The sequence below is a fragment of the Narcine bancroftii genome, chromosome 1 (genome assembly GCF_036971445.1).
Source record: "Narcine bancroftii isolate sNarBan1 chromosome 1, sNarBan1.hap1, whole genome shotgun sequence".
Classification (NCBI taxonomy): Eukaryota; Metazoa; Chordata; class Chondrichthyes; order Torpediniformes; family Narcinidae; genus Narcine; species Narcine bancroftii.
In genome coordinates this window covers 444,220,496-444,242,044 of record NC_091469.1, presented here as the reverse complement: position 1 = coordinate 444,242,044, position 21,549 = coordinate 444,220,496, and the positions used below count along the sequence as shown (strand labels likewise).

At 40.1% G+C, this 21,549-nt stretch overlaps 1 protein-coding gene across 3 annotated transcripts in view; it reads right to left on the bottom strand.

The window, feature by feature from the left end:
- LOC138751745 (enhancer of polycomb homolog 1-like) overlaps positions 1-21,549 on the bottom strand; it is a 224,107-nt gene that overhangs the window by 158,918 nt on the left and 43,640 nt on the right. Inside the window, exon 2 of one of the 3 annotated variants that reach the window (XM_069914450.1) lies at positions 15,791-16,029. The exons of the other annotated variants lie outside the window; for them this stretch is intronic. The gene's annotated coding sequence lies outside the window, so the exon portion shown is untranslated. The remainder of the gene's footprint in view (positions 1-15,790; positions 16,030-21,549) is intronic. 3 annotated transcript variants of the gene reach the window in all.

The following is a 21,549-nucleotide window of genomic DNA, read 5'->3' as shown; positions in this document are numbered from 1 at the left end:
CCCTTTTCTATAAGCAATCCCTTTTCTATAAGTGCTCTGTGAAGTTTGAAAACCACTGTTTTAATTGTACCTAATTGACTCTTTATGTGCCCAGTTTCATAACTCCAAAGGAACTAGGCCAATGACAATTTTTCTCAAGCAAAATATTTCAGTAACAATTGGGTCTAGAGCAGTGATTCTCAGCTTTCCCTTCCCATTCACATACCACCTTAAGGAATCATTTACTGATCACAGGGATTAATGCGAGTTTAGGGGGAAGTTTGAAAACCACTGATCTATATTGATCCTCAATGAGAACAAAACAAAAGTTAACAGCAGGAAGAATATAATCATGGGAAATAGATTAATATGCATCACAGTCTGTTCATTCTCATTTTTAAAAACTGTCAGTGTCATTGGACAGGATCCTTTCTGCCACGTTTATTCAAAATTCTAAAGTGTCAAACTGAAAAAAAAAACTTTAATAAAATGCAATCCAGGTATCCTACTGCTTTCTCTTAAACCGAAGTTCCTGTTTGCAAATGGCCAAATTGCACATGTATAATTTGGATGCAGGTTAATAATTTAAAAAAAAACTAATTTGTTGCTAGAATTTGGAAGTAGACAATATTTCATTTGTCAGAGTGCTGTTAACTCGGCCTGCGACAGCACAGGTACCAGACTTCACTCCATCAAGGACACCTACAAGAAGCAGTATCTTAAAAAAGCAGTCTCATTCCACAAAGACCCCCACCACCCAGGACATGCCCTCTTCACTCTGCTTCCATTGGGGAAAAACCTATAGGAGCCTATAGATGAGCGCTCAGCGCTATAAGGACAGCTTCTTCCCTTCTGCCATCAGATTCTTGAATAATCAAGACACTGCTTTACTTTTCATGCACTATTTTAAAAAAATTTATTGTTGTGTCAGATGGTTATAATATGAACGTTTGCACTTTGATGCCTGCTGCAAAACAACAAATTTCATGACAATAAATTCTGATTCTAAATTGTTTGTCTGTAGTTATAAGATACAACCCCACCAATACTCACAGTCAAAAAAAGACTTTATTGATCAAGGAGTTGACTTGAGCTATTTCAGGTGAAATCATATTTAGCACATAAATTAGCTAATCTGTTCTTCTGGAATATAAAAGTGCCATTCCTGACCAGTGTTCAGAAAATATTGAAATTTAGACTGCTCTGTTATGTTCAGCAGCAAGGGGGAGCTTGATCTTATTTTGAACGCAAGGCATAAGAATTTATTTTCTAACCTCACAGTTATAGCATAAATGTTTTGATGTTCATAGGGCTTGCTTTTATATCTGCCAAAGATTCCATTTAGCAGAATGAACTGCATTTTTATTCTAAATGACAATTAAGATAGACACTTCCTTTCAAGAAGCTTTAAATGGATTACATTCTTATCCTTGAAATTACTTTTTTTAAATTTCATAAATCTTACAAATCAACTTGAATTGCAACAAGCAATAACACATGGAAACCATTTTATTTTGGATTGTTTATAATTGATATTCTCCACTTCCTCATTTTTTGTTGCTTTAGTATTTTACCATTCTACAGTATTTCTTTTCCACCAAGACAGGTTTCTCTTGTTATTGGGCAGCACAAGCTTGAACCACATACTTTATTCCCTATAATGAACCACAAAACTTCAATTGCAAGTGAAAGCTCACCACAGTTTAAAAATGCTGACAAATCAAGACCTAAACAGAGGCCCATGACTTGTGAAAACTGATTCCTCAGCTGCTCTTGCCTTCTCTGTTCTTCTTTCAATTATACATCCAACTGCTCATAATAGTATTTGATTGGAAGGCACCAAATTAAACAAGAGAAAGATCACATATGGCCTCCATCACAATGTTCTTCTTCTTCTAGAAGAAATACAGGGTGAAACACCAGTGGAGCACCTTGGGGAACTGGCTAGTGCTGGACCACAGAAAACATAGACCGGAAGTCATCTTCAATCATCTTCCTCTGAGTGGGAGAACTATTCTCTCTAGGTACAGACACTCCCTGAGTTGTATGAGATTTCTGGAACTCAAATTTTCCTCAAATTGGAAACACTGTCCTCTAAGATCACTAAAGTTGCATGGTTAGGTTAATTAGTTACAGATTAGAACACAGAAGGCCACTCCGATATAAAACCTACGACCCAAGGACCTCGCTGCCACGTCCCAGCTTGCTCGGCCACGGCACACGAACCATGGGTGTAAAGGGTGGGGCCAGTACTGCGCGCACTGCACTCCACCTAAAAGCTCCTTTGCGCAGGCCCGAGGACAAGTCCACGTCCTCCCCCTGCAAAAAACCCAACACCCAACCCCAACCAACCAATTTTCCCCTGCAACCGTGTCTGCCTGTCCCGCATCGGACTTGTCAGCCACAAACGAGCCTGCAGCTGACGTGGACATTTACCCCCCCATAAATCTTCGTCCGCGAAGCCAAGCCAAAGAAGAAGAAGACAGAAATCTGCAGCAGAGGTGCTGACCTAATAACTGCCTAGAATTTCTCTACTGCATAACCCTCCATTTTTCTCAGTTCCACATACCCCTCGAATAGATTCTTAAGAAATCCTATTGTACTTCCCTTCATGCCACTACTGGCAATGCACCCACCATTCTCTGGGTGATTTTAGTTAACTTTAGATTTATCCTACCTCCCACTGGGATTGAATGGAATGGCCGTTACTGAAGCTTTGTCAAGGGTTATCCATTTAGCAGTAAAAGTACATAATTAGAACATAAACTGTATTTTCTGCAGGTACATACCGATCATATAGAATTATACTTATGAACCATAACTTGCATCAAAATTTACCAATTCTATACTGTTTAAAAAATACACAAAGGACCTGTTTCTATCTTTGCAGATGCTGCCTGATTTACTAAGAATTTCTAGTATTTTGTTTTTATTTCAGATACTCAATATCCTTTTTGCCTTTCAGCCCGGATACTTTCCATCATTATTAAAATATTTAAGCCATCCATCCTATTCACTTATTCAATTTACCTGCTTTCAACAAGGATATGCAGACATATCCGCCACTGTCTGTAAGGAGTTTGCACGTTCTCCATGTGTGTTTCCTCTGGGTTTTCTGGTTTCTTCCCATGTTCCAAAGACAGATGTTAGTAAGTTAATTGGTCACATGGGTGCATTTAGATGGCACGGGCTTGTGGGCCTGAAGGGCCTGTTACTGTGCTGTATCTCTAAATTTAAAAATTAAATACACTTCAAGGTTTAATTATTCTCCCAGGGCTCTCAGTATCCTAATTATTGCTTATTCCCCTCAATTTGTTTCAATCTTCTCTGAACTCTATTTGCCATTTTCCTACCCAATGTACCAGCCCATCCATCTACTCCTGCATTCTGAAGCTGGATGCCTCAATCTCAACCACATGGTATCACTTGCAAATTTATTTATCACGTTACATACATTTAAATCCAAATGATCTATTAAAACACAAAGAAAAGGTTCAACTACTAAGCCCTGTGGAATCCCATTGACAAGATCCTTCCAGTCACAAAATAGGTATCAACCATTGTCCGTTGCTTCCTGCTATTAGGACAATTTTGAATCCAATTTGCTATTTTACTTTTGTGATCTGCGAGTCCATACCAGAGCCTTGCTGAAGTCCACATAAACAAAATTACCTGTTACCTGTTACTCATTCAGCATCTTTCCTATAAAGTCTCTCCTTGCCAAATCTGTGGCTTTCTAAATGTTGTTATCATCCTTGAAAACTGATTTTAGTGATCTGCCTAACACTGAAATTAATCTAGACTGTAAAATACTCCGTTTATCCTTTTCTCCCTTTTTGAAGTAGACTCAAAGTTCTCTCGCATTATTCCTGCAACCAGGAAAAACTGAAAAATATTGGTCAGAACTTCTTTCTTCCCTTGATTCTGTTGACAGCTCATTTCATCTGGGACTTGTGATTTATTCATTTTCCAAAAAAAAGTGCACAGATCCTTCCCTCTGGTGCATTATCCCATGCAATATTTCACACACTTCCTCAACTACATTATTGAAGTTGTACCTCTTTTGTGGAAACAGCTAGAAAATATTCATTTACAACTTTATCCCTTCTTCCATCTTCACATATAAGCTACTAATTTAGACCCAACGAGGCACAACTGTTTTCTTTGATATCCTCTTGTTCTTGAGTACTTACAAAACATCTTTACAAGTTTTTAGATTTTATATTCAGGTATTTTTCCTGCACCCTCCCTTTGTTTTGCTAATTTCCATTTTCAATTTCTACACTCTTTACAGTACTCTGCTCTAGGTATCTGATGAAAACATTTTTTTTATTGAAGTACATTGTCATCCAGAGGGCTTAAAGTGTAGTAATTCCAAAATTTCAGGCGAATGATTACTTTGAATCCCAAAATTTGTTCATTGCTTTGATACAAAATTTAATCATCTGGTGCCAAAGAAGAATGTCTGGTCTAAAAATCTACAGGCTCTGACATTCACCATCATGAAGTACTTTGAGAGGTTGGTAATGGCTCATATCAATTAGTCCACCATTCCACCCTCAACCCACTCCAATTCACATATAATCAAAATAGACCCAGAGCAGAGATCATCCCCTTGGTCCTACACTCAGCCCTGGAACAGGTGAACAACATCTATGTTGAACTACTAATTATTGACCTCCATTCTGCTTTTTGCCAAATAATACAAAAAAAGAATCCCCAAGCTACATGACTTGGTCTCAATACCCCTCTTCTGCAATTGAATCCATGACTTTTAAGCCTACAGGCTGCAATCTGTGAGGATTGGAGACAGTACCTCCTCCATAATCATCTTTAATATCAGGGCACGACAAGGTCAATGTACTCAATTCCCTCCCATATCTCTGTATACCCAGAACTGTGTAGCCAAACATAGCTCCAAATGCAACAATATATTCACGGATGGCACCACTGCCATTGGCGTGATTTCTAATGGTAACAAGACGGAATATAGAGAATAGAGGGACATATGCCAGGTCAACAAGACCAAAGACCAGCTTTATGGAATCTGCACTGCTCCTGAGAAATACATCCCAAGAAGCTGAACCAAATTTAAATCATGCCACCATTCACAGCTACTTATGCCCCAAATTCTGGAGCCCTTGGAACATCTTGGCCTCTTGACCTTTCTTTGCTCTTTTAAGCCACCAGTCAAAAGTTACTTCTTTCGATTCTCTGCCCTAATGTCTACTCTAATTGCTTGACCATCGTTGTTTTATAACAACTCTAAGACAATTTCCCAGTACATTTCACCTGGTAAAGATGCTGCCCTTTGGTTGACTGAAACAACTATCCCCATGCTATCCTCCTGCAAGCCATCCTCACCCAATTATTTTTGGACCCCCTGAAGTGGTGCTGGAGACTGCCCAAGTGCTAGTTTTTCATCTCCATTTTTCCACAAGAGGTCTTGGACCAAAATGTTGATTGTCTTGCTTTCCACAAATGCTGCTTGACCCTGCTAGCCTTTTCCTCAGCATTATCTGTTTATATTTCATTTTTCAAATATTTCAGCATTTTTAAAAATTTTCATCTCTCATTTCCCCCCCCCCCCCCACCTTATTCAGATTAAGGGGCAATAAATTCCCCCCACAATCTCAGAAAAGCTACCAACAGGAGGTAGGCAAACATGATCAGACAGCAATTATGGTTTTTAGACTGCAGGCATGTATCGGTACAATCGAGGAATTCTGCTGCTAAACAGGCAGTCTAAAAAGGAATGTGCAGGAATTTTGAGTCAATTTCTTCACTGTGATTATCCACTCAACTGCATGTCCAACCACTGGGACTGTTGTACTCAGGTGCTTGCAGTCTAAAATGGCACCCAGTGTGAATGACCACACGGACAGTAATTATGTTAATTTTTTCCCACGATTTTTCCAACAATACAGTATAAAAACCATAAGAATGGAAGTTGGAAATTCCCTTGAAAAACATGTGAATAAACCACCTTCTGATCTTGTGAGCAACATCTCATGGACCAAGAATCTCTAATGTTGGCTCTTTAGCATGAAGACACTCACATGAGAATAGTATTGAATACTATTCACCAGGATGTGACTTTTCAATGTTGAAGAGTACCTCTCTTGCTTTGCGTCTCGGATTCAATCCCCCCCCCACCCCACTCAAAGAAACAGGATGATTTAATAATGGTGCAGTTAATATCCAGATACGATAGCCCCTTTGTCAATGGCACCCTGTCCCAAGAATTAACTGGGAATTTACTGGGACAAGGTCCAGTCAAAAAGGAACACTGTCCGAACATCAGCATCAAATGACATAATTTCACGCTGGGGATTAACTGCCTCTGCCCCTACTCATATCCCTGGTGTTTGCTGGCGTGCTAATAAAATCAGTGGAAAGTCACCTGCTTCCAATTGAAGGTAGAACACGCAGATCCCAGGGATGAGTTGTGTTCAGTAGAAAAGCAATTAGAGTCCCAGTTAAGGGTGGCCCAGTGGAAACAGCACAAAGGGCTTCCTATCCAGAGACACTGCACAGTCAATTAATTGGGATGCCAGTGAAAAAAGGGGCTAATTTTAACATAAAAATAAAATATTCCCATCTCAGATAAATTTGTCCTATTCCCCACATTGATATGATGCCAAGTTAATTTTTTTTGGCAATTTAATTATGGATTCTGACCTGAACATTATAATAACTTAGATATAAATTCAGTATCAAACACGTTTACTTTAATGCCGAAGACATCACAGAAATAACAATGAGATGGAATACACGGAAAGAGATAGACAGTTTAGTGGCATAGTGCCAAAGTAACAACCTCAACATCAAGACAAAAGAGATGATCACTGACTCAGGAAAGGGGGCAGAGTCCTCACCCCTGACTACATAAATGGAGTCAAAGTTGAAAGAGTAGAGAGCTTGAAGTTCGAGGAACAAACACCTGTAATAACTTACCTGGGACAAGCACGTCGACATGACTGTCAAGAAAGTGCACCAATGCCTTTACTTTATTAGAAGACTAAAACAGACTGGCATGCTCCACCTGTCCCTCAGCAGCATCTACAGGTTATGGTTGAAAGCATACTTGCTGAATGCATCACTGTTTTGTAAGGGAGCTGTTCTGTTCAAGATTGAAAGAAACCACAGGAGATAGTGAATACAACTCTAAATACACAACTTTTCCTGCCCTCTGTGGACTCTATCTACATCTCCCACTGCCTAGGAAAGACAGCCAATGTATTGCAAACTCATCACACCCCAGATACTTGGTACTCTCTTCTCTCTCCTTCCATTGGGCTTAAAGACAGTTTCTTCCCTACAGCCATCAAGCTATCATGGTGCCCTAGCTTGGTGTTAATTTAGCTTCCTTTTTATTGTAATCTTATACTCTGTAAATTGTGCATTTTACATGGCTGTGTGAATGTTAGCGATATGTTAGAAATAACATATCTGTTCTCAGAAGAACCCTTCTCACTATACTAAGCAAAAACTTAAAACTTACTGTTGATGTTCCTCTAAAGAGGGAAAAAAACCCTCTGCACTCAGGAACAATAAGATTGCATTTTCTGTGTGATATCTTGCCAAACATAGCATGAAGCTTTCGGAAAGGGTTTGTTGCCACTAAGAATAAGCAGTACAGAACACATGGTAATGAAACACATTACAGCTGGGTGAGGTTGCTCCAGAGTTACAGTTTTGGGTCTGCCCATTGTCAGATCAAAGAACTTAAACAGCAAGAAACTACATGCCGACAAACCTGCAAGTTAAAGCAACACTGAACTTAGTAGACACACCAAAGGATTAGTGGTCAAGCACTTAAGTGCTTCAGTTGACTTCCATTTGATTACAGAAAAATCCAGCATTTAAGATGATGGACAAGCAACCCAGTGGCCAGGACAAATGATCTAGTTTTTTTTCTGCAGAAGATTATTATAATTTAGGATATTTATTCTGTAATAATTCATGCAGAAATAAGTGTGGCACAATTTGTATAAAATCCTAACAGTAAGGCACTACTGATACATAAACCCTCAAAGTTATCAGCATTTGAGGCCCTTTGGGAGCCCTGTTAGCCATCAGGACCTTCAAGAATCCTGGTCCCACTACCTAGCTGCCATATGCCAATTTCCATCAGCCTGGGTGTGGGGCCTTTGGCCCTGTGCTCGTCTGCTGCATTGGCTCCTGACTCTGCACGATCTTCTCTGAGGCTTCTCCCACTGCCTAGGAAAGACAGCCAACATATTGAAAACCCATCACACCCCGGATATATGGTACTCTCTTCTCCCTCCTTCCATTGGGCTTAACGACAGATTCCACCAGTTGAGGGATGGGTTTCCCAAGCCAATCTATTGTCCGCAGGAGTCCAACCGAGCATAGGTAATGTCATCTTGACCTCTGTGGTGAAAAAACACCACCAGCCCCAATCTACAGGCAACTTAACCCTATACGGGGCTCTCATGTGGGAAGGCCAGGCTCTAGGACTGGAGGACATGTCTCCTTGCAGCTCCTAGTTCCCCATCAGTGGCAGCAGTGCTGTTACAGCAGTTGTAGTAGCACCTTCTCCTATGCAGGTTTCTTACCCGGGCTGGAGGGGTCTGCCTCCCCTCCTAGGTCGGTCCATACTGCCCGGACCGGGGCCGAGGCCGCCGCAGCTCTCCCTGTGCCCGGACTGGGGCTGCCACCTCCAACTCTCTGCAAACGAGCCTGCAGCTGACGTGGACATTTACCCCTCCATAAATCTTCGTCCGCGAAGCCAAGCCAAAGAAAAGAAAGTAGCACCACCATTCTGATCTCACGAATGTCCAAAACCTTTACATTAATGCCCTTCATTTACATTTGTTAAGCAATCTTTATTATTGCAAATACAACCAGCTTGTTTAAAGTGTGGAGGCTAAATGAATAATAATAGTGCTTGGAAGTCCCTATACTGTATATTTAGACCCTTGATAAGATCACATGCTATCACAAATTCATCAGTTTCTGCTCTGCCTGCATTTTTAAAATTTGCTGATATTAAAATTTTATTAATGGATTGCAACAAGTCAGAGTTCCTGTGTGTAATTAGATACAAGGTGGAAATTAGAGCTTGGTTGTTAACACTAAACATGTAATGAAGTAAAGGCCAATTAATCAGCGGCACAATATTTCATTCCATTAAAATAAAACTAATAATAAGGGCAGTGAACACCAGCATCCATTTAGCATCAGATATCAAAGAATAATTTTAATATATCCAACTTCCACACAATGGATCTTTCAGTCATTCAAATGTGGGCTCTGGAATATGTGAATACTTACAGGTAATTCTGCAAAGTTCTCTACAAAAATATTTAAAAGTATTAATTCAATATCATCAGTGGACATTTCAGTAAAATCTATTTCTTCATTTGATCACCAACTAGTGGTTAAATAAACACCAAAAAAAAATTGCGGATGCTGGAACCTTGAGTTAACAAAGTGAAGCTGGAGAAACTTGGTACTTTGTAATTTATCTGATTCTTTTGTGTCATTATTCGCATCACATAACATCTTATCCCAGTCCACCTCAAGACTATTAAATTCATCTTATTAAACCCTTCTTATTACAGGTATAAACCATTCTAAAATACTTCTAAATCTTTTCACAGCAAAAATATTATTACACATGATATTCAAGGACAATGTCTCTTGTTTTAAATTCAATGATGGGATTCTGGCATCCAAATTCCAGTCCAGTGATAATCACTTGGTTAACATGCTATTTTCACTGCAATCCAATTCTGAACTAACAAACTCATCAATTTTCATGATCTATCTTTCCCGTGTGCCTTGAACTTTCATCATAAACCTCAAAAAAAAAAGCACCTGCCTACAAAAGAGCACTGGAGAAACTGGTCAGCTGGAGCAAATGGGCATTAATACATTTAATATTAAGCCTCCGACTCTGCCCTGGTTAAACCTGCTGCCATTGTCAGCAGCTACACTGAAGTGAATGGGGTGGGGGGGAGGAAATAAGATTGTAATTAAAAGCAGGCACTTTATATGGGATTCAACTTTTGATGACCATCTGCCAGTCAGAGCCCTCTAGATCGGCCTTGTAATGGGAACCCAGCAGCCACTTGAACTCAACACTTCAACAGCTACACATGGGAGGAGACTGGAGGATGTGATACAGTCTGAGGTTAGGTACCCAATGATTTTGCCATATGTTTGTATGAAGAGTCCATTGTCTTAATGTGTGTATTCACAATTCCCCATGGCTGCAAGAGGATTTAGTGTCATCCATGTGGCCACAGTTATTCTCTCACGGCTAGTGCTTCATCTAGCTTTATGGACCAAAATAGTTTATTCCAATAACCCAAAAACATTTGACACAGTTGTCTAAAACAAGGAATTCAGCCTCAAAATAAGGAATATGCCAATTTAGCACAGATGAGAAGAAACTAATGTGCCTGGAGTGGAATTTTGGAATTCTCCAACCATGATCTTCAAGACAAACTGATAAGATTTTTTTTCAATATTATGGAAATTGAGACAAGAGCTTCGTGCAGAAAATAGTTTCTTATGCAGTCATTATTTTATTGAATAGCATAACATGCAAGAAGGGCTGAATAGCATATTCTTGCTTCTGTATCTATGTACTTGAACAGAGCATGGAATGTTTCATATTTACTTATTAGATTACTGCTGGAAGAACAGTAGTTAGTGTTGACCATTTAACCCTGTGAGCCTGCCTCCTTTCTCAACATTACAGAAGAATACTAAAGACTCTGTGTGTGTAAACTTGAACTTACTGCTCAAGTAGGCAGAGAAACCCAGTTGAGTTTCTGGTCCTATGTAACCTCCAAGATGTTGCGAGGGACTCCTAAATGGTAATGCTATGAATATCAAGGGCAAAGTGAGCAATATTTTAGTATTAGCAGACTACTTAATTGTCACTGCCATGTCTGCAAGTTAATTTTGAAGGTTAAGAAATGTGTTGTGCAAATACTTTAATGATAATCATTAAATTTTTATTTTGTTCTCTATTTGCTTGATTCCTAGCCAAAAAAATTGCAGAAAGTACTGCAGTCAGTGACTCACAGTCAAAAGGGAGTGTGCCCTGTTGCAACATAACCACTGGATAACAGAAATACACTGAAGTATTTAATTGCAGCAGGGCTTATTAGTTCCTGTCACAGCTTTCATCATGAAGGAAATAATTGCCTTTGCTCAGGCCACAATTCAGGTCCTTGTTTCCTTTTGGATAGCACAAGCAGTAGCAAGTAGGTGGGGCCACACAAAAACAGAGGAAGATTGGATACACGACCATGGATGGCTTCATCTGGTCCAGGTGAAGATCAATGGGACAAGGCTGAATAATAGTTCACTGACTAGATGGGCTTAAGGGTTTGTTTCTGTGCTGTCACATTCTATGTTTCTGAATGGAATGTGCAAAAGTTTGACCTAAAGTGAGTGTATTATGCTTAAATAAGGGAGACAAATGGAATTAGGAAGGAGTTGGCTTAAGTAGATTGGGAACTTGGTTGAGGAAAGGTTGAGGGACAATCTTTCAGAGAGATTTTTTTTCCACAGTGCTCAACAAAGGTATATTTGAGTTAAAAGTAAGGACAGTAGGATAGGCAAAGGCAGTCTTGGATAACAGGAATTAGAGAAAGGCTTCAAACTAAAAGGTCATGCATAGAAAGCCACAAAGTGTTGTGGAAACCTGAAGATTGGGAAACTTTAAGATCAAGTTTACAAGTTTATCATCTGATTGTACCAGTTCAACCCATAGAAACAGCATTCTTGGGTCACAGTCCAAACACACATACAGACGTGTACAGTACATAATATAAATACTGGAGTCTTGGAGAGTTGCTTTAGCAGTTCATCAATCATTCAACAGTCTCATTTCCTGTGAGAAGAAGCTATTCCTCAGTGGTTCTGGTTCTAATACTTCTGTATCTCTTTCCCAATGGGAATAGCTGGAAGATGCTGTGTACAGAATGATAAGGGTCCTCAGTGATTTTACAATCCCTCTTTCAACAACAATCACAGTGAATCACATTGATGGGGGTGAGGGAAGACCCTAGTCATTGTCTCTGCTGCTTTTATTGTTGCATGGATTGACCTCCAATCTAATCCGCTACAGCAACCGTACAACACCGAAGAAGCCAGCCAGGATACTCTTGATAGAGATCCTGTAGAAAGTTGATAGAATGGTCTATGGTAGCCTTACCCACTTCAGCCTTCTAAGGAAGTGCAGTCGCTATTGCACTTTCCTGACAAGTGAGGAGATGTTTTGTTTCCAGGATTGGTCACTACTTAAGTGGACTCCGAGGAACTTAGTTCTCTCCACTATCGAGCTATTAATATGTAATGGAGGATGGCTGTCCTGGTCATCCTAAAGTCCACAATCATCTCCTTTGTCTTGAGACTCGGGTTGTTGTTGTTCTCACACCATTTCATGAAATCTTCTCCATAGTATGACTTATTGTAGCTGCTGATGAGGCCAAACTACTGTTATGCCATCTGCAAACTTGATGACTCTGTTGAAGTTGGATTTGGCATTGCTGTCAGTCAGTAATGTTATAGGCCCAGAGGACCGCAAAACCCAGCAGCAATAGAAATTCTCCAAGACAAATGATTACTTAATAAATAAATAATTATCTTTTAACATGAAAACAGGATCAAACTTTAATTTATCTATTGTTAACTTAACCCCCTCTAATTCTAAGCGCACGTGTATTTAATGTGTGTATAAGTTCAGAAATGTTCTTTGATTCACAGTCCAATCTCACTTCTCACTCCTCCAAGTTCATTGGTTGCAGGCAATTCTTATACAGTGCACAGAATTTAACATTTATGAATTTCACCAGGCTTTGGTGCTTGAAATGTAAATGGTTACCACTCAGGAAGGTTCTTGTCGGTTTTTAGAGATTGTTGCTTGTTGGACACCCACAACAGATTCCTTCAGATCTGCCACTTCAGTGTCTTGCTGAAGAAACTTGCCTATCAGGGTTTTCCAGATGATAACCTCTTTCTTTCAGGTCACCACAGAGTTCCTTTTTGTTTCCCTTATTTCAGGTGAAACATTATGCAGCCAGTCCTCTCCTCTTGTATGGACCACAAGGGCTTTGAACAGGCTGAACTCACAACTTGCCTTCAAAATGGGTTTTTCCACAAGCTTCCTAGCTTGTCCTGTTCCAGTCCCAGCTGCTGCTACTGAACTGTTGAACTGAATTCATTCTCCCTCTCTCTCTCTCACACACACACACACACACACACACACACACACACACACACACACACACACACACACAGAAAACCACATGACTCTTTTAGAACCTCCAATTACACTCAGACTGTGACGCCGGACTCAATCTTCTGAGTTCGTTCATCTGTTGCTTTCCAAAACAATAATCCATTACTGTCCGTGAACTACTCTTTGCAGACGATGCCGCTTTAGTTGCCCATTCAGAGCCAGCTCTTCAGCGCTTGACGTCCTGCTTTGCAGAAACTGCCAAAATGTTTGGCCTGGAAGTCAGCCTGAAGAAAACTGAGGTCCTCCATCAGCCAGCACCCCACCATGATTACCAGCCCCCCCACATCTCCATCGGGCACACAAAACTCAAAACGGTCAACCAGTTTACCTATCTCGGCTGCACCATTTCATCAGATGCAAGGATCGACAATGAGATAGACAACAGACTCGCCAAGGCAAATAGCGCCTTTGGAAGACTACACAAAAGAGTCTGGAAAAACAACCAACTGAAAAACCTCACAAAGATAAGCGTATACAGAGCCGTTGTCATACCCACACTCCTGTTCGGCTCCGAATCATGGGTCCTCTACCGGCACCACCTACGGCTCCTAGAACGCTTCCACCAGCGTTGTCTCCGCTCCATCCTCAACATCCATTGGAGCGCTTACATCCCTAACGTCGAAGTACTCGAGATGGCAGAGGTCGACAGCATCGAGTCCACGCTGCTGAAGATCCAGCTGCGCTGGATGGGTCACGTCTCCAGAATGGAGGACCATCGCCTTCCCAAGATCGTGTTATATGGCGAGCTCTCCACTGGCCACCGTGACAGAGGTGCACCAAAGAAAAGGTACAAGGACTGCCTAAAGAAATCTCTTGGTGCCTGCCACATTGACCACCGCCAGTGGGCTGATAACGCCTCAAACCGTGCATCTTGGCGCCTCACAGTTTGGCGGGCAGCAACCTCCTTTGAAGAAGACCGCAGAGCCCACCTCACTGACAAAAGGCAAAGGAGGAAAAACCCAACACCCAACCCCAACCAACCAATTTTCCCCTGCAACCGCTGCAATCGTGTCTGCCTGTCCCGCATCGGACATGTCAGCCACAAACGAGCCTGCAGCTGACGTGGACTTTTTACCCCCTCCATAAATCTTCGTCCGCGAAGCCAAGCCAAAGAATCCATTACTCTATGGCGTGTCCAATTAACACCTTATAGGCATTCTTCAAAGTTTTTGCAAAGGCATCCAGAGCCTGGACTGTCTGGCTTGAGCAGAGCTCTGGCATTTTAAATGAGATCTGATTTGAAGTGTTTGTTTGTGACCTACACTAAAAACCTTGCCACAATTTATCTCCTTTAAAACATATCTATATACGATATAAAATATAACATAATCTGTCACAGTAGTGTGAACAGGAGTGGGCTGAGCACACAAACCTGAGGTGCACCAGTGTTCAGTGTGATGGTCTCTATGTTCTTCTGCCATCCTGGACAGACCTCATTAAATATATTTAAGAAAAAATTAGATAGATTTTTGCATAGTTGGGGAATTAAGGGTTATGGTGAAAAGGTGGAGGTGAGTCAATGGCCATTTCAACCTTTATCTTATTGAATGGTGTATCAGGCTTTAAAAAAATTCCCTGGTAGAAGAAGGGTGGTAAGAGCTGAGGTACAAGAGGAAGGGAATGCAAGAGACCAGTCTTTCTATCTTTAACTGCGTCCTGTCTCCTCTCCTTGTCACTCCTTATCTCCTTTCTCTTCCTCCTCTCAACAGTATTCACATATCACCAGCTCTCTACCCCTGACCATCTCCATTCAGAGTCAACACCCCTCCCCTGTTTGCTGGTATGCTCTCCCTCATCCACCTATTACCTCCTGCCTGCAGGTCTGTGCTCCTTGTCCACCCCCCCACCACCCTCGCCACCATTTTGTTTGGATACCTGCCCACATTTTGTCCATACCTTGAAGAAGGGCTCAAGCCTGAAACGTTGGTTATGTATCTTTATCTTTGCTATATTAAGTATATTGTTTGACCTGTTGACATTTACATTTGTCTATGAGCAATAGTTTTATTTTTTTAGTTTTAGAGATACAGCACAGTTACAGGCCCTTCTGACCTATAAGACCATGCCACCAAAATTCATCTACGTGACTAACTAACCTACTAACCCTGTACACCTTTGGAACACAAGAAGACACTGGAGCACCAAGAGTAAACCCATGCAGACATGAGGACAACATACAACCAAACCCATGCAGACATGAGGACAACATACAAACTCCATACAAATACACTGGATTCAAACTTGTGTTGCTGTCACTATAATAGCTCTGTGCTAACCCCTATACTAACTGTTGCTAATTGTGTAGATCAAGCACTTAGTAATTGATTGGTCATTTTTGTGATTGTTTTATTTTATTTCATGCTTTTTGTGGTTAATATTTTGTGCTTTGACATTAGCTAAATAATTAATTGGCCTCAAAACTATTAAAATATTCAATTAAACATTATATCTGACTAACATTTGTAAGGAGATGGCAGACCAGGCTTTGTGTCTGAAATGCAGTACCTGTATTTAGGAACTTACGAGAATGTCTTTCACTGCAGCAGATGCAATTGTCTTGAAATTCTTTGGCTCTGTTGTCGAGTTGGAATTTAGGTTGGCATAGAAAAGGAAGAGGAACTGGAGAGCTTGTTCCTGATATCGTTCACTATTCACGGTAAAGTTCAAGATCCAGGAATCCAAATAATCTTTCTCAGTGAAGCAGCAATTCACTTGAACTTGTTTCAATACTGTTTGGAGTTCGCAATGTGGCTTCCACTACGCTGGAGAGACCAAACACAGATTGGGAGATTGCTTTGAAAGTACCCGTGTTCAGTCCATACAGACACCCGAAGTTCCCATTGCCTACTCCTTTAATCCTCCATCTCATTTCTACTCATACTTTTTAGTCTGTGGCCTCCTGTATTGTTACAATGAGGCCCAACAAGGTTGAGAAATAGCAACTCATCTTCTAACTGGGCACATTGCAGCCATCTAGACTTGATAATGAACTTTACAAATTCAAGTCATTTGACTTCTGTTCTGTATCAGCTCAGCTTGCTTGTTTTATTTCCCCCACATTTTATTTTCCTCTCTGCAAGTGAACAACATCCTCTGCCTACCTGCCTGGCATGTCCTCCTGTTCCACATTTCACTCTCACATTCTTTCTTCGATGCTCTTGCTCTCCAATTGCTCCCATTCACTCATTGACCAAATAAAGCTGTTTACAGCTTATTCCCATGGTTAACCCATCTTTGCCCTATCAGAGACACAACCCTCAACCCTCCCTACAACTTAACAAGTTTCTTTTGTCTCCTTCCCAATTCAGATGAAGGGACCTCACCCAAAATATCAATTGCTTCTCTTCCCACAGATGCAGCCTAACCTGCTCAGTATTTCCAACATTTTCTGTTTTTGTTCAAGGTCAGGGTGGTGTTGGCACGGCCTATAATTTTAAGTGTAAGGGAAACCTACATGAGGCAAGTCATGAAAACCTCAAAGTAATTCTAGCTAGCAGAACACACCAGTTGAAGCAATGAATACAGTCTCCCTGCTGTCTGCCACAAGGAAATCATCTTGGGGGTCCACTCCAACTGCCTCCTTCCAGTGGCCGAAAAGCTCTTCCCAGAATCACAAGCTTAATTCTGCCCAAAGCATACTACAAACTTAGTTTCCTCTGCATTGAAATCCAGGAAAATTTTAGGGATCAATACCAGCCACTTACAAGGTCAATTGAGGCCATGTACAAAGTCTTCAGTGCCATCAGTTGAGGGAGAACACTCAAATGCGTGCTGTATTTTTCTTATTTCCTTATTACACAGATGATTGTCATTTGGCCCATTGAGCCAGTTGACTCTCTGAGCAATCTTTCTAATGCAACCCAACCCTCAGGACTAAGTTCCCAGAACCAATTTGTTCCCATATACCAACAATTTATACCATTCATTTACACTTGGGATAATATACAGTGGTTAATTACTTACTAAACAGCAAGTCTTTGGATATGAAAATAAATTTGAACACTGGGGAACCTACCGAACACAGAAAGAAAATACAAACACCAAACCAGCAGCAATGGGAAAAAAAGTAGAATTGCAGATGTTGGAATTGCCAACAAAACCAGAAACATTGGAGGAACTCAAAGTCAGTCCAACAACATATGCATAAAGAGAAATTAGTCTATGTCTTGGGTCAGTCACCTTTCTATAGAACTGGGCTCTTCTGAAGAAGATTGCAGACCCACAACATTGAGTGGTTTCCACTGACTGACTGGCTGCGCTTATCCAGCATTTGCATTTTTGTTCCATACAAACACGAGCAGGTAAGGATTTCAGATTTATCTATTGTCAGAGTACATACATGACAACCCTGAGATACTTTTTCCTGCAGGCAAAGCAGAATTACCTCAGGACGAAATCCAGGTCACCGGAGCTAGCAAGCAGCAAAACTATCTGCTGTACTACTGTGCCAGCTTTACACAATGGCTTGCAAACCATAATTAAAAAAGGTGCAGCACAGACCCAATCCCAGAGCAGACTGGGATCAAGTATGGCTATGTTATCACTTCCATCCCTCTATGCAACATTCCAAACAGTAACGTAGCACCTCACCTCTCTACTGGTTGGTGAGACGAAAACTAAGGGACATAGCCTCAAAATTCAAGAGAGTGGATTTAGGATGGAGATGAAGAGGAACTGGTTTTACCAGGACACAGAGGATTCAAGAAATTCTCCGCCAAGGAAGCAGTAAATGCTGCCTCATTAAATAGATTTTAAAAAGTCAGATAGATTTTTATGTGGTAGTGAAAGCAAGGGTTATAAGGAGAAGACAGGGAGGTCAGATCAGCCCTGATTTAATTGAGTGGAAGAGCAGGCTTGACAGGGTAGATTACCTATTGCAGCTGCTTATTTTTGATGCCTCCAACAAACTTCCCAGTGAGGCTAGTGTGCAGGATGTAAAGGGAGCTGTTCAGTCTTTGTTACATCATCTCTAGATCAGGATCACCCAACATCATTCATCAAATAATCGATCAATGAAACTTGGAGACAGAGCTCCAAGTCATCAATGACTCCTGAAGCATATTAAAGGAAAGACTCCTCCCAAATAGCCTTTATGGTCAAAGGTTCCCCTACCCCTTTATTTAGATTACTGATACTGTATTGTAATTTTATTATTTTACTCTTAATTTTTTAAAAATGTAATCCATTATGTTATTCATGTTATAAAATCTTAAATAAAGTTTAAAAAAAAAGGTTCCCCTACCCCCGACTTGATCCCACCACAAACACCATCCTCTGATAATTAAGATTCATTTTCCATACGTCAGGAACCACCTTGCAGCATGAGAAAATTCAACACTACCTCCGTTTTTAATGATCAAGAGTTGAAACCCACCACAATCCAGTGAACAGCAGGGATCCCTGCTCTCCTCTCTGCTTACAAGACATCTACAACCTTTAGAAAACACTTCAAGGCATGTGAAAAAATCATCAAACCCAACCTCATAAAACACTACAAATTTATAAGCAGCATTGAAGTTACAGTCAGATAACCATCCAGTTGGAGGGTTAAAATATCCACACTCAATTCTAAACTCCTGAAACAAATATTCAATCCATGTCCAAAATCTTCTTGGCAACAATGCAACATTCTCACCAACTCAAGGCTGTCTGTGATCTGTGACTATTCAAGAAAGCTTTTCAAATCTTTACACCAGAGGTATATAAAGAGGACAGGTGCAAATGACAGAACGAGTACACAATATCCCATTCACCACAGAAACATTTGCTAACCCATCTGCAGTTACTGGATTCAAAACAAATCTCTTCAACCACCAGACAAATGGAATAGAAGTGGTCTTCAAAGCCAAGAGATCACCTGAAAAGATGGTGGTGGGAGTTATGCCCAATCCAGTCACTGTTGGGGATTCAATAAATTGACAAACCTTTTGCCTCATCTGTAACTAGATGGAATGGCATACAACTTTGAAACAAGTTAAAGATTTGAAAAGATATTGGAAAGGAAGTAGGATCCAGTTTTGTGGTTTCATATTGCAATTAACATCACAGAAAAGCATAAATAACAAGATTCTGTTTGAGTAGCAGAACAGTGGATGAACCATTATGTTTCTCCTACTTCACCATTCAAATTAAACTATGTTCTATCATTAGACACTTTTACACAGCCACTGAACTGCAGAAAATTTCAGGAAAACAAATTCCATCCCATAATTTTTCCACTCGTACCCCTACACATTTTTTACAGAGCAGCTGCAGTGTAAAATGACCACACCCACTCCATGAGAAACAGGCCTAATAGATACATTTCCCCCTCTGACAAACTCCACCACACAGGAAGGCTATGTAAAAGTGCCCTAAAAGTGCCCCTGTGTAAGCGACTACATCAGGACACACCGGAGATAAATATGCTAATTTTTTTTCAGAATAATTCTGGTTTCTGTGTAAAAATGCCCTTTGACCCATTGCCAATCATGACCTTTAGCCCCTCCTCATTCCTTATGGGGATAGTAAATGAAAATCTATCAAGCTTATAAATTAATTGTTGATTGCAGAAGAGAAGTTCAAACTTTGAGTACATAGAATTATTTTCTAACTTCACTTTTAAAAATACCTAGCTGTAAATTTAAGATTCTGCTTCCCAATTAATGTTTCTTTTATTTGATCTTCCCAATCATCTTTTTTGCTAAACTTTAAGGAAATCACCCATTAACCTTCTAAATGAGTAGTTTGTGTAACATCTCCCCTTAGTTTAATTCCTGACATCCATATAATATATTGCAAAGAAAAATACTCCAAAGGCATAAAAGGACTTCACTAACTTTTAGGCACATGAACTTTCTTATTACTCTTTAGTTTAAAATTCCTGAATAAAACTACTCTGATTTTGCCACATGCTTGTTACTCTCTGCAATTAGTTGATAATATTTTCCAGTTGTTATCAGGCCAAGTACATTCCTCAGTTCTTAATGCTGATTTTACAGCTGTCCATTAATTCTTCAGTCTGTTTCTCTCTTATATCCTCTTATTCAATCCTGAATCATTATGATAGGTCCCCACTTCTACCATTATCTGCAAATTTTTCCCCGAATGATCTTTATGATCTGGTAAACTTCATTTCCAGTTCCAGTGGCCTTCCAGCATTCCCATCACTAAAATAAATAATTTAATACACTCCAAAGTTGAATTTGTTTGATTTTCTTTCATACTCCTGAACAAACTCAAGATGTCTCAACCATTTTGTCTTCTAATAAGAATATCTCTTATACATGTATTTTCATGTATTTAGAAGTAATCAATATACACATTCATATATCACTTCATATGCCAATATTTTTTCATGCAGCCTTTACAAAAGAAATTGAGACCAGAAGATGAAGGTTGACCACTCATCAGTGGTTTCGTTGTGGAGAACCCAAGGTTCCTTGGTGTGCATATAAAAGACAACCTATCTTGGACCCACACCTCCTCATTTAGTCAAGAAAGTGCAGCAGCTCTTATACTTCCTAAAGAGCGCAAGGCTACCATCCCCCATTACAGAAGCAAAATTCAGTGTCCAGTCACACAGCATAATTGTGTGGTATGGTAGCTACAAAGAATTGACTGCCAGTCAATACAATGGATCATCAAAATGGCCAAGGAGTTCCCTGGAGTGTCCCTTTCCTCTACTAACATTAACCAGGAGTGTTGCTTAAATAGGGCTCAAAAAATAAGGCCCTTACCATCCAACAGTACTTTTGACTCAGTGGCAACATGGAGGAGGTAAAGGAAAATCAAATTCAGGACTGCCCAGCTGGGAAATAGCTTCTTTCCACAGGCTATGAGATTGATAAACAGTATGTGGTAACCAAGTAAATTATCCCAAAATATTTATATTTATTTATTTTAAATTGTATTTATGTATTTGCTGTATGTAATTTTACTGTGCTGTGCATGGTGTATGTATGTGCACCATGGTCAAGAGGAACTCTGCTTTGTACAATCAGATGCTAATAAACAAACTTGAATTTTACTTCTGCACATTTTCCATGTTGTGCTACTGGTACTTGTCCTTTTGTATTTAAGCCTTACTCGACCCTGCATGTTCCTTAACATCAATTGTTTTCTATTTTTTATTTATTCAGAATATATTTAGTCTGATCCTTCATTGCTGTGTATATAAACCTTGTATTTCAGCCTAGTAAAAATGGGCCTCGCCTCAATTTTCAACTTTTACTTTTAATCGACTGTTCTGTTTTTCCATAAGTATGCTTAATACTACAGAATTGTGAATGTTGTCTTCAATA